Here is an 11004-nt window from a genome sequence, read left to right on the forward strand (position 1 = left end):
CTACATCCAACCATTTTCAACAAGGAAAACATTCAGAAAATTCAACAAATCAGTTGTGAAGAAGGGGCTAATGTTGAAGCTGAGGTAATAGAGCTGAAAGACAATTTTCTTCCAACAGGCCTCACTCCATTAGAGGACATCTTTGATTCAAATGATATTCCTAGAAAACCAAAAATGCAGCCTATCAATGTAGCCATTGAAGAATGTAACATTGGTACCATTCACAAGCCCAAAATAATAAAGTTGTCTGCATCCTTGCCTCCTGATCAAAAACCAAAATACATTGACCTTTTCAAAGAATTTCAGGATGTTTTTGCATGGGGCTATGAGGATCTAAAGTCCTATGACACCTCTGTTATCCAGCACACTATCCCTCTCAAGCCCAATCAAAAACCATTCAAACAAAAATTGAGAAGGATCAATCCCATGCTCCTTCCTTCAATTGAAAAGGAATTGCAAAAAATGTTTAAAGCTGGTATCATAGCACCAATCAGGTTCTCTGATTGGATTTCAAACTTAGTCCCTACAAGAAAGAAAACTGGTGAAATAAGGCTTTGTGTGGACCTAAGAAATCTAAATCAAGTATCACTCAAAGACAACTACCCCTTACCCAAGATGGATCACATTCTCCAAAGAGTGGTGGGAGCCTCAAGGATCTCACTACTTGATGGATTCTCAGGCTTTAATCAAATACTGGTACACCCTGATGACCAAGACAAAACTGCATTTACAACCCCATGGGGAACTTTCAAATATGTAAAAATGCCTTTTGGATTGAAAAATGCAGGGGCCACATTCCAAAGAGCAATGGATATTGCTTTTGCAAAGGAGATTCATGACTTTTTAGTCATTTACTTAGATGACCTCACACCTTTTTCAAAATCTGACCAAGAACATTTAAAACACTTAAGGCAGATTTTCTTAACATGTAGGAAATATGGAATTTCCTTGAATCCCAAGAAATCTTTATTTGGTTTGGAAGAAGGTAAGCTCTTAGGACACATCATTTCAAAGGCTGGCATAAGAATTGACCCAGATAGAATACAAGCTATCTTACAAATGCCCCACCCAAGAAATATCAAAGAACTGCAGGCATTCCTGGGAAAGATCAACTTCTTAAGAAGGTTTATCCCAAACTTAGCAGAACTAATCAGATTACTAAATAACATGTTGAAAAAGGATTGAAAAGTAAAGTGGACAGTTGAAGCCAATCAAGCATTTGAAGGTATAAAATTGGCCCTTACCCAAACCCCAATCTTGACCAATCCTCAATTTGACAGAGAATTTATAATCTTCTCTTTTGCCTCCCAGCATACAATTGCTGCTGTTTTGTTACAGAAAGATGACCAAGGGAATGAGAAGCCAATTGCTTTCTTTAGCAGAGCTCTTAGAGATGCACCTTTAAAATACCAAATCATGGAAAAGCAAGCTTATGCTTTGGTCAAAGCCATCAAAGACTTTAGGATTTACATCCTTTATTCCCATGTTGTAGCATATGTGCCAAGTCCTATTGTAAAAGGCATACTCACTCAAGAAAACCTAGAGGGCAGAAGAGGAAAATGGATTGCCAACATCTTGGAATTTTATATTGAAATAAAACCTACAAAACTGATAAAAGGGCAAGGTTTGGCCAAATTAATGACAGAAGCAAACTTCCAAGCCTTAGACATAAATCAGCTGGACAGTGAACCGGAGCTGGCGACTCCAAAGATCAATGTAGCCTTTGAACAATCCCCCTGGTACTCTGATATATGTTATGTATTACAAAACCTGTGTGCTCCCCCAGGATTGTCCAGAACTAAGTGTAGGTTCTTAAAAATGAAAACCTCAAGATTTTGTGTGATGGATGGCAATTTGCTTTGGAAAAACCATGAAGGGATATTGCTGCACTGTTTAATTGAAAATGAAACTGACAATATCATGAAAGAATTTCATGCAGGAGACTGTGGTGGACACTTGTATTGGAAGTCCACTGTGGACAAAATATTGAGGGCTGGTTACTATTGGCCCACTGTTTTCTCTGATGTTAAAAAATTTACCACATCATGTCACAAATGCCAAGTGTTTGAGGGTAAGAAAAAATTGCTACCACTTCCCTTAAGGCCTATTGCAACAGAGAGACCTTTTCAACAATGGGGCCTGGACTTCATTGGGGAAATTCATCCCTCATCCTCAGGACAACACAGGTGGATCCTAACAGCAACAGACTATTTCACTAAGTGGATTGAAGCTGCCCCATGCAGACAAGCAAATGATTCAATAATCATTCAGTTCTTGGAAAACAACATATTGGCTAGATTTGGCTGCCCTGATAAAATAATCACAGACAATGTTGCTGCTTTCAGATCTAAAAAGATGGTGAATTTCTACCACAAATTTCACATTACCTTGGGCCACTCTACTGCTTATTATCCCCAAGGAAATGGCTTAGCTGAATCATCAAACAAAAGCCTAGTAAACATTATAAAAAAGGTGCTGGAAGAAAACAAGAAGAATTGGCATAAGAAGCTGGTCAATGCCTTATGGGCAGATAGACTAACAACCAAGAGATCAATTGGGACCAGCCCATATGAGTTGGTTTATGGATTAGAAGCCAAATTTCCCTCATCACTAGGAGTTCCTGTCATGAAACTTCTTCAAGAAAGCCAAGCTGAACCAAATGATATGCAAAGAAGGATCAATCAAATCATATGTCTGCAGCAAACCAGAGACCAAGTTTTCAGCAGAGTTCAAGTGTTACAAGAAAAGCTAAAGAAATCCTTTGACCGAAGAACTAAGGCAGAAGATTTTAATGTTGGAGATAAGGTCCTCAAGTGGATGTAAGAAGAGAAGATAAAGGAAAACATGGAAAATTTGATTCCTTATGGAGAGGACCATTTGCTGTCCAAGCAGTGCAAGGAAACAATACTTATTTCCTCAAAAGTCTTAATGAAACTGACTTGGATGAAGGTCCTGTGAATGGCAGGATGCTGAAGCACTATTTTGACTATTACCCATGAGTGCAGCCTGGGTTTCCCCTTGTACATATTCAGATGTATATATCATTTTCTGTCAAGATGTAAAATGCAGTTTTTCAAAGTCTTCTCAACTATCAGCAAAAGGTAAATAGGTTCAGAGATCTACCAAGAAGGAAGAGCACAATCTTGGTATTCCAAAGCAGCATACTGCCAGTTTTTGTAAAAGCAGTCAAGGGCCAAGGCATTCTGACCTGCTGTTCTTGGTCTTTCAAATGAAAAACCATCCCCATGTGGAGCCACTGTTAGCTACCTATACCAATAGGTTTCATATTTCATGATTGGCAAAGAAAGGTCCAAATATGCTCTGCTTTGATGATGCAAAGATCACATATTTCCAAAAGAATACAAGGTGTGTAAATAGCTTGTTGTGTCCCAATTTTGATGGATGGTCCAACAGCCTAATCTGGGTCATGCCAAGGTTTAAATTTGCAGTTGTAGAATAGAGAAAGAAGTCTGTCCAAACTGTTTAATCTTGGCAGACAAGTAGCTTAGGTAGAGAAAGTAAGGCTCCCAACTGCTTAACCTGGGACCTTGGAAGAAATAAGGGTAGAATTAGATAGAAGAACAAAAGGAAAAAGCCAAAGAAAAGAAAAGGCAAATGAGGGTTTGCAAGCCTAAGTGCACCCTCCAAGAAGAAACAAAAAAATGCTAGGCAGGTAGATGGGTAGGTAGTTGGGGTTGCAGACCAGGTCATTCCTTACAAATTGCATGTGTGTTAACCTTGTTCACAAAGCAAAATCAATGAATTGAGAAGGTGTTCTTCTTCATCAGGTTGCAGCAAAGCAAAGAAGCATGTCTAACCCCCTTATTCCCCTTTTCCCATTTCATTGCTAACACTCCCTCATCAGTTGAGATTCATGGAAGAAATTGTGGTTTTATGTTGGTTCTTATTCTTTTAGAAGCCACATTTCCTGTGTAAAAATTCTTTTCATTTTGATCTACTCCCTAAACTAAGTGAGTTTCAAACAAATTTAGTGGTATCTCCCCTCATCCACCCTTTTCATCCATATTAACCCCTAACTTCTATTATCTAAATCCCCTAAGTTTCCCTTTCCCTACTACTATAACACCATGGTGTATAAACCCCAAACATGGTATAAATATCCCTCCCCTTGGCACTATAGCTAAATAAGTTGTTTAGGGAGACTTTGGTCCAACAGGGACTAGGGTCAACCCTGTAATGGGATTGTTTCAACCTCTGGTTGGAGCAAGAACCTCCTCCTAAGCCCTCACCTTCCCTCTGCTCAAAAACGCCATAGAAAACCCCTTTCCCCTTGCTAAACCCACTCTTAACCTCTTTTCCTTACAAAAAACCCTTGAAAAACCCGAAAACCCCGAAAAAACACAGAAAAACCCTTAACCCTAAGGTTCTCCGCCCAAAATTATTTAACTGAATATTTTAATAGGCCATCGGGCCCCCCCAACCTGTAGGATCCGTCGGAGGACCCGCCAGCCGTCCGATCTCCGCCGCCCAGATCTAACAGTGGGCGGTCATTTTCGCTCCCCGACCTGCCGACCTTTAGCATCCGGGGAAAGTGGTTTTCCGCCCCGTACAAGGGACGCGTGGCAGGCGGTGGGGTTGTTCGGAGCCCCCCTCCCTGATACCGCCTTCGCCCAAAGGTGGTACGGGGAACCCGCTTACCACCATCCCGTTACCACCTCCCCTTTGCGTCATCAATACGTCAGCATGACGTAGCACCCTTCCCCGCCCCCGCGCCGTGTGGCCCGCCACCGTGCCCTGCCACCCTGGCTTACACCTCAGCAGCCGCGTCATCCTCCGTACCCGGGCCCGCTATGACGTCATGCTGACGTCATCGACGGAAAAGCGCCAATAGCCTATTTTTCCAAATTTTGTCGTTAAAGTCATGTTTTGGGCAGTTTTTATGTCATTTTTGCGTAAAGGAGGAGATAGCCGTTGCAGCTGCCAAAGTGCCTCCAGACCTCCAAAGTCAAATTGCAACCGTTCCAATTCATCAATTCGACCTCCAGAGTTCGGCCCGCAGGCTGTTTAAGCGTTCTATCCAGGTATTCACCGTAATTCCTCTGCTTGGCCCATGCTTACCATTTCTCTGTAAATTGCCATTAAAGCACCTATTAAATTCCATATAAACTCTGCACCTACTACCTAAAGTGAGCCAAGCTAACCTGCTTACCCCCAGAAACATAATTCAACATTGAAACAGTCAATTTGCGGGTCAAAACTGTGAAATTCATCCCCGAGGTGCCCGGCATTGTTCCCTTTTGCCGGGTGTACACACCAGCTGCAGCCTTTCACCAAAGAAAATCTCACTTACCCTCTGCAATTCACCCCTAGAAATTCACAATCTCTGTGAACCTACTAAGACTGCAGAAGCAAGCCTGTTCTTTCACTATAAAAAAAAAACATTTTAGACTGTGTCCACAGTTGACCAATCATTTTAGCTCTTAAAAGCTTTGTCAACCATTGCACTCTGTTACTCAAAATCAAATGATATAATGGCTGCCCCTGCACCCACAGCTCTCAATGTTGCTCCTTTGAATCCACCCAATAAAGACTTGCAGTCCTTATCTCTTGTTGACCAAGACTACCTCATTGAAGACTATGTGGGAAACAGAGACTTTCTGCAGACATTCAGACAGTTGAGAGAGGACTACCTGACTGGTCGTGATACATATGGCATCTGGGAGTCAAACCTGCCATACTACTGTCTCCCCTCTATAAATGTGTTTCCTGAAATCATTCGCCTATGTGCTGAAAACTATGATGTACAGCACAGAGCCATCAGCACCCCATCTGGGAGGATCCTTTTCCATATTAATCCTGAGTCCATCAACAAAATGCTAAATTTTGATCAGACAGAGCTGCTGTTCCCATTCTCTATGAACTATCTGCTGGACACTGGTGCCAAGATGACCAGTGAGGAGATTCAGAAGGTCACCAGGACATTCATGAGACCTGAGTGCCAGCCTGCAGGGCCACCTCCTTATTTAGATGTCCACTTCACTGAGGTAGGCAGATTACTCCTGGATATGATTGCCTATGTGCTGGGATACAGCACCAGTGAGCATGTGGATCAAACCATGCTAGTATTGCTGGCTGTTTACAGTCCAGGCCAACCCCCTGCCCGGAAATATAACTTTGCCAAATTCATTACTAATAAGATTCATGACAAGCTGAGCAAAGTGGACAGGCAGGGTGTCTTCAAGTACTCGGCCTACATCTATCACCTCTTTATGTATTATCAGTCTGAGGCTTTTCCATGCTATATCAAAAAGCTGGATTATAGAGGGGAAAGAAGATCTGTCATCTTCTGGACCTCTGTCTATCACAAAGTCACAAATTCACCCTATTCCTATTGTGAGTTTGTTGACCAATTTGTGTATCCAGTCTCCTGCCTATTGATGAGGTCCCCTCCTCCAAGAATGTCAACAGAGATACAGAAGGCTCTGCAGCTTTCCAAAAAATGTAAAATAGGTGATTGGTACCTATATGAGGAACACTCAGTCATCAGAGTCTATGGCTGCGAGCTCTGTCCTTACAGACTCCCAAAGTATGTGCCCATGAGGATGTTTGCCTTGGAATATTATAGGCAGTTGATTCAATCTGACCTCACCCATTTCCACAGCGCCAGAAAGAAGGCCCACCTCAAGTTCAAACACCAGTTGGGCCCCTTCGTCATGAACAAAAAAGAAGGATGGGAAGATGCTGACCTCATCCTCAAGGAAAAATATAAACTATCATACAGTTTTCGGTGGGTCCCTTATGACCCTGAGGGCTTCATCACTGCCAGAAGAAACAAATACAGGCTTCTAGGTTATAGGCATTGTCAATACCCACACATTGAAAAATATGCCAACCAGCAAGAATGGCAGCAGGGTACTCTAGTTGAGAAGTTAACTGAAGAAGAGATAATGCTTAGGAATATGAAGGAGCTTGAAAAGACCATTGATCTAGACTCTGTGCAGCAGGTACCCTTCAAATGGCCTCATCCAGCAGGAGAAGGGACCTCAGCCACAAGGACTGCACCAGTCATATCAGTACCTTCCACTTCAGCACCGGCCATAGACAAAGGCAAAGGGATAATGGATGCAGAGGAGGAAACAATGAAAGAAAAGACTTCCCCTGAAAATGAGCAGCAAACAGGGCAGAAAACATAGCAGCAGCCAGAGCACCAGCAAGAGCAGACTGCCCCTCAACAAACTGAGCTTCCAGCAGCTCCAACAATGCAAACACCACCACCTCAAGCTGAACCATTGACGGCCCCAATTTTGTAGACCCCAGCACATGAGGAAAGGGGTACAAAAAGAGACAGAGAAGAGTCCACTCCTCTTAGTGGATCCTCCCAGCAACCAGAAGCCAAAAGGCAAAGGCTAGACTCCCCCGAGGTGGAAGACATCACTGAAGAATTCCTTGACAGCTCAAGGAAAAACAGGGAGGGCAGCCAGCACACAGGAACAAGCTCTTTTCAGCAAGAGCAAGGTTTACAACTCTGCTTGGAGGTGTCTTCCTCTTCCCAGCAGACCAAGAAACCCAAGAGTACCAAGGCCTCTTTTAAACAAATAAAGGCTCAGAATGATCAGCTGAGGGTAGAGGTTTATAAGCAGTTTCTTGATGCAACCCCAGCACAAAAAGAGAGGCTAATGTCAGTATATGACATTCAGGAGGAAAGATTGCTCCTCAGCCATTTCACGCCCAAAGTGCCCCATCCTAAATCAGCAGCAGATTATGTGAAGACAAGGGTGGAGGTACTAGCCAGAGATATACATCCCATGGACCAAATAGAACTCCATAAACAGACTGGGGAGATGGTCTATGCAACATTGGTGGAAAAGGCCACCATGGCACATGAACTGAAAGAGTCACTCAAAAATACCAACACTCAGTTGGATTTTGAGAGGATGTCATCCTTGGCCAAAGACAATAGGATAAAGTCTCTTGAGGAAATCATCATTGATCTAGGACATGATCCTAGTGATCCAAAGGGTGTAAAGGCCCTAATGAAGAAGAAAGATGATGACCTTAATGCATTAAAGAAGAGGTTGAAGCTGCAGCCCACAGAGCCCCCTCAAACAGCAGAACTTCAAAAGGAAAAACAGGTTGATGACCAATTAGACCTCTTAATGCAGCAAGACCAGAGGATCAGGGATTTGGAGAAGGAGCTAGAAGGAGCACTACAAGATAAACAGGGAGAATCCACTTCCCAAGCTCCTCCAACCACTTCAGCAACAACAACAGAGGCAGCAGTGGCCCCTACAACAGATGCAACAGGAACAACAACAGCGCCAGAAGCCAGCAAAAGTGTAGAGGAGTTGACCAAGGCCATCAAAGAAATGGAGCTCCAGGCCAATGAAATAAAGAAGGCCAAGGAAAAATTGGCAGAACTGGATTGCAAATATGACAAGTCTAAGGTAATTGTAGCAGAGCAGGGCAGAGAAATAAAGGCCCTCAAGGACAAGATAAAGGCCTTAGAAAAAGAGCTAAATCTAGAAACAGCTATGGCCGACATAAAAAGGATCTTATGGGCCAAAATAGGCCAATCCATCACCCAACAATGGAGATCAATAAAAATGATGCATGAACAGATGGACTTGTTGGGCCAAGCACAAACAGAAATCAATAGGGCCAAAACACTGCTGGGAAACAAACCAGAACAGGCCAACAGAATGATAGACTTCCTAAACAGGCAGGAAAAGGAGGAACTGGCAGCCATAGGTATCCCCAACAGAACAGAGGTCGTCCTCACTGCCAAAAAGGTGCTCACTCTCAGGAATTATGTGCAAACTGTGGAGAGGAAGTGTTATGAGATTATAGCAGATGTGGAGGAATTTAAGGTCAAGATGGCAGTGCTACAAGCAAAAGGCCTGCCCAGCCTCCTAACTGGTGCAGGAAAACTAGTCTCCCGGGATCAATTTGCCAACAGAATGGCAACCTATATTGAGAATCAGATTACTGCATTTGGCAGTACACCTGAACAGACAGGGCCTCCTTCAGGACAGAGCTTGTATGACAAACTGGAAGGCCTGTTTTTTATTGAGAATGAAGTGAATCACCATTTTGAGACTCCTCCTAATTTCTACAGGTATACAGAGGCCGATGAGACCTTAATAAAGATTAGGAGGCATCAAATGCCAAAAGAGGACTGGTGGCAAGCAATGCTTCAAATTCTGCCACGGTAGTTTCAGCTGTTTGGTCACTGCCAACTCCAGGTCACTATAAGACAAACAGCATGATAAAGTCAGCATTAAAAGTAGCTGAATGCTGACTCAGCATATAGACTATGACGGCTGGCCCAAAAGATAAAGAAATGCGCAAATTTTGACAGCGTATCCTTAGCAGACTCCAACTGCCACCAAGTCAACCGTCTCTGACCATTTTTTACAGCTAAGGGACTAAGAGTTATTACAGCATTAACTTTCTTAGCTACTACACGCCAGCAGTTGGCAGGACATTTATGGAACATTTACTCTCCATTTAGATATTTTCTTATGTAAACTTTGTATATATACTCCCCTTAGTAACGCATAAGGGGTTGGTAATTTTCACTCTGAGGCATGTATACTGTATACTTTCAGAATTGTTTAATACAAAGAGCTAGACCAGCTCAGTGATTTCCTGGAACTATGGTGTCTTGTTGAAGCTACATGTGTTGATGCAGAATTCCTGTGATGTCTGATGAAATAACAAGTTTTCTCTCAATCTCTGCTCTTGTCTTTCTTATTTTTATCAAATCATATTAATGTTGCACTAAACTAGCAGTAAAGAAAAAGAATAGTGCAGGATTTGTTTCACTACACCTTGTACTCAATTTTTACTGCTGTAAATGTTTGTCTTCAGAATTAACCATGGACATGAATTCTTAATTGCTCATGTGGCTATTAATTCTATATGTATGAATGTTACCTAGAAATTCTTCATTGCTTCTAGGACAATATTCTCACTGTCATTCTCTATCAGTTTATCGTAAGATTCTTAATTGCCTTGCATAAGCTGGACACACTCCACCAAAGACTATTATAAGCGTTGTTTCCTCAGACACTAATCTGGCTCTGCAGCATAACTACAGCATCACACAACACCTCAAAACAACTAAAGGACCACTGACTCCATTGCCCAATGACATATAACATTCTAGTGATAGCATACCTTTCTTGACTGAAACATTTTCCAAACAAACACAAAACAAAAGTTTGAACACCATAGCTAGCCTAAAATACTATCAGAACAGAGACAAATCATAAAGAGAGAGCCCTCTCTGATTACAGTTTGGCTAGAAGCTGTAATCTAAAGATTGGTTAGTGGTTACCCCGGCTGTATTCCCTTGGGAGTCAAAGGGAACAACCTAGGTGTTAACAAAAGGTCATAGGTTTCATGTGAGGAGGAAAATGAAGATAAATAATGGAAAATGAATAAAATATAGGCCTCAATGATAAAAAGGATTTTGAGGATCAGTTCATGGATGTTTTACTGTTAATCTTTTTTTTTTTTTTTCAGTTTAGTTTTGGAGCTCTCTCTCTCTCTCTCATACTCTTGGACATTGAGTGTATCCTTGGAACACTCCAACATTGATGGAAAGAAGTAAAAGGAAGGACAAGAAAGAAAGAGGAAGCAAGGATCAAGAATGGAAGAGCGGGATTCAACTAGCTACAATGGGATCAATTGCAGGTTTCGAGTTGCATGTATGATTTCCTTGTTAGTTTTGGCATGCATAGTACATGCATGTGTGTTTTTGGTTCTCTTGTTGTCTTTGGCATGGTTTTTTCCAGGTATGAAAGTGGTTTCCATCCTTTCCTTGCCGTTTCCAGATAGCCATGGTGTGATATCGTTCTGTTGTTTTGGCTGAGTTGGATTGTCAGATGGTTTCGAAATGGAGTGGGGTGGTCTCAGGGGGGGAACACAAGGCCTAGTAATCCCTGGACTGGTGAAGGTGGGATTACGGTAAATCCTGATTGTGTATGCACTTGGTAGGCCTAGGAATCCTCGATGAGTGAATGACAGGATACACAATAA

The sequence above is a fragment of the Pinus tabuliformis genome, chromosome 1_1 (assembly GCF_031772625.1).
Source record: "Pinus tabuliformis cultivar Carrire ecotype Pingquan chromosome 1_1, CPIR1, whole genome shotgun sequence".
Classification (NCBI taxonomy): domain Eukaryota; kingdom Viridiplantae; phylum Streptophyta; class Pinopsida; order Pinales; family Pinaceae; genus Pinus; species Pinus tabuliformis.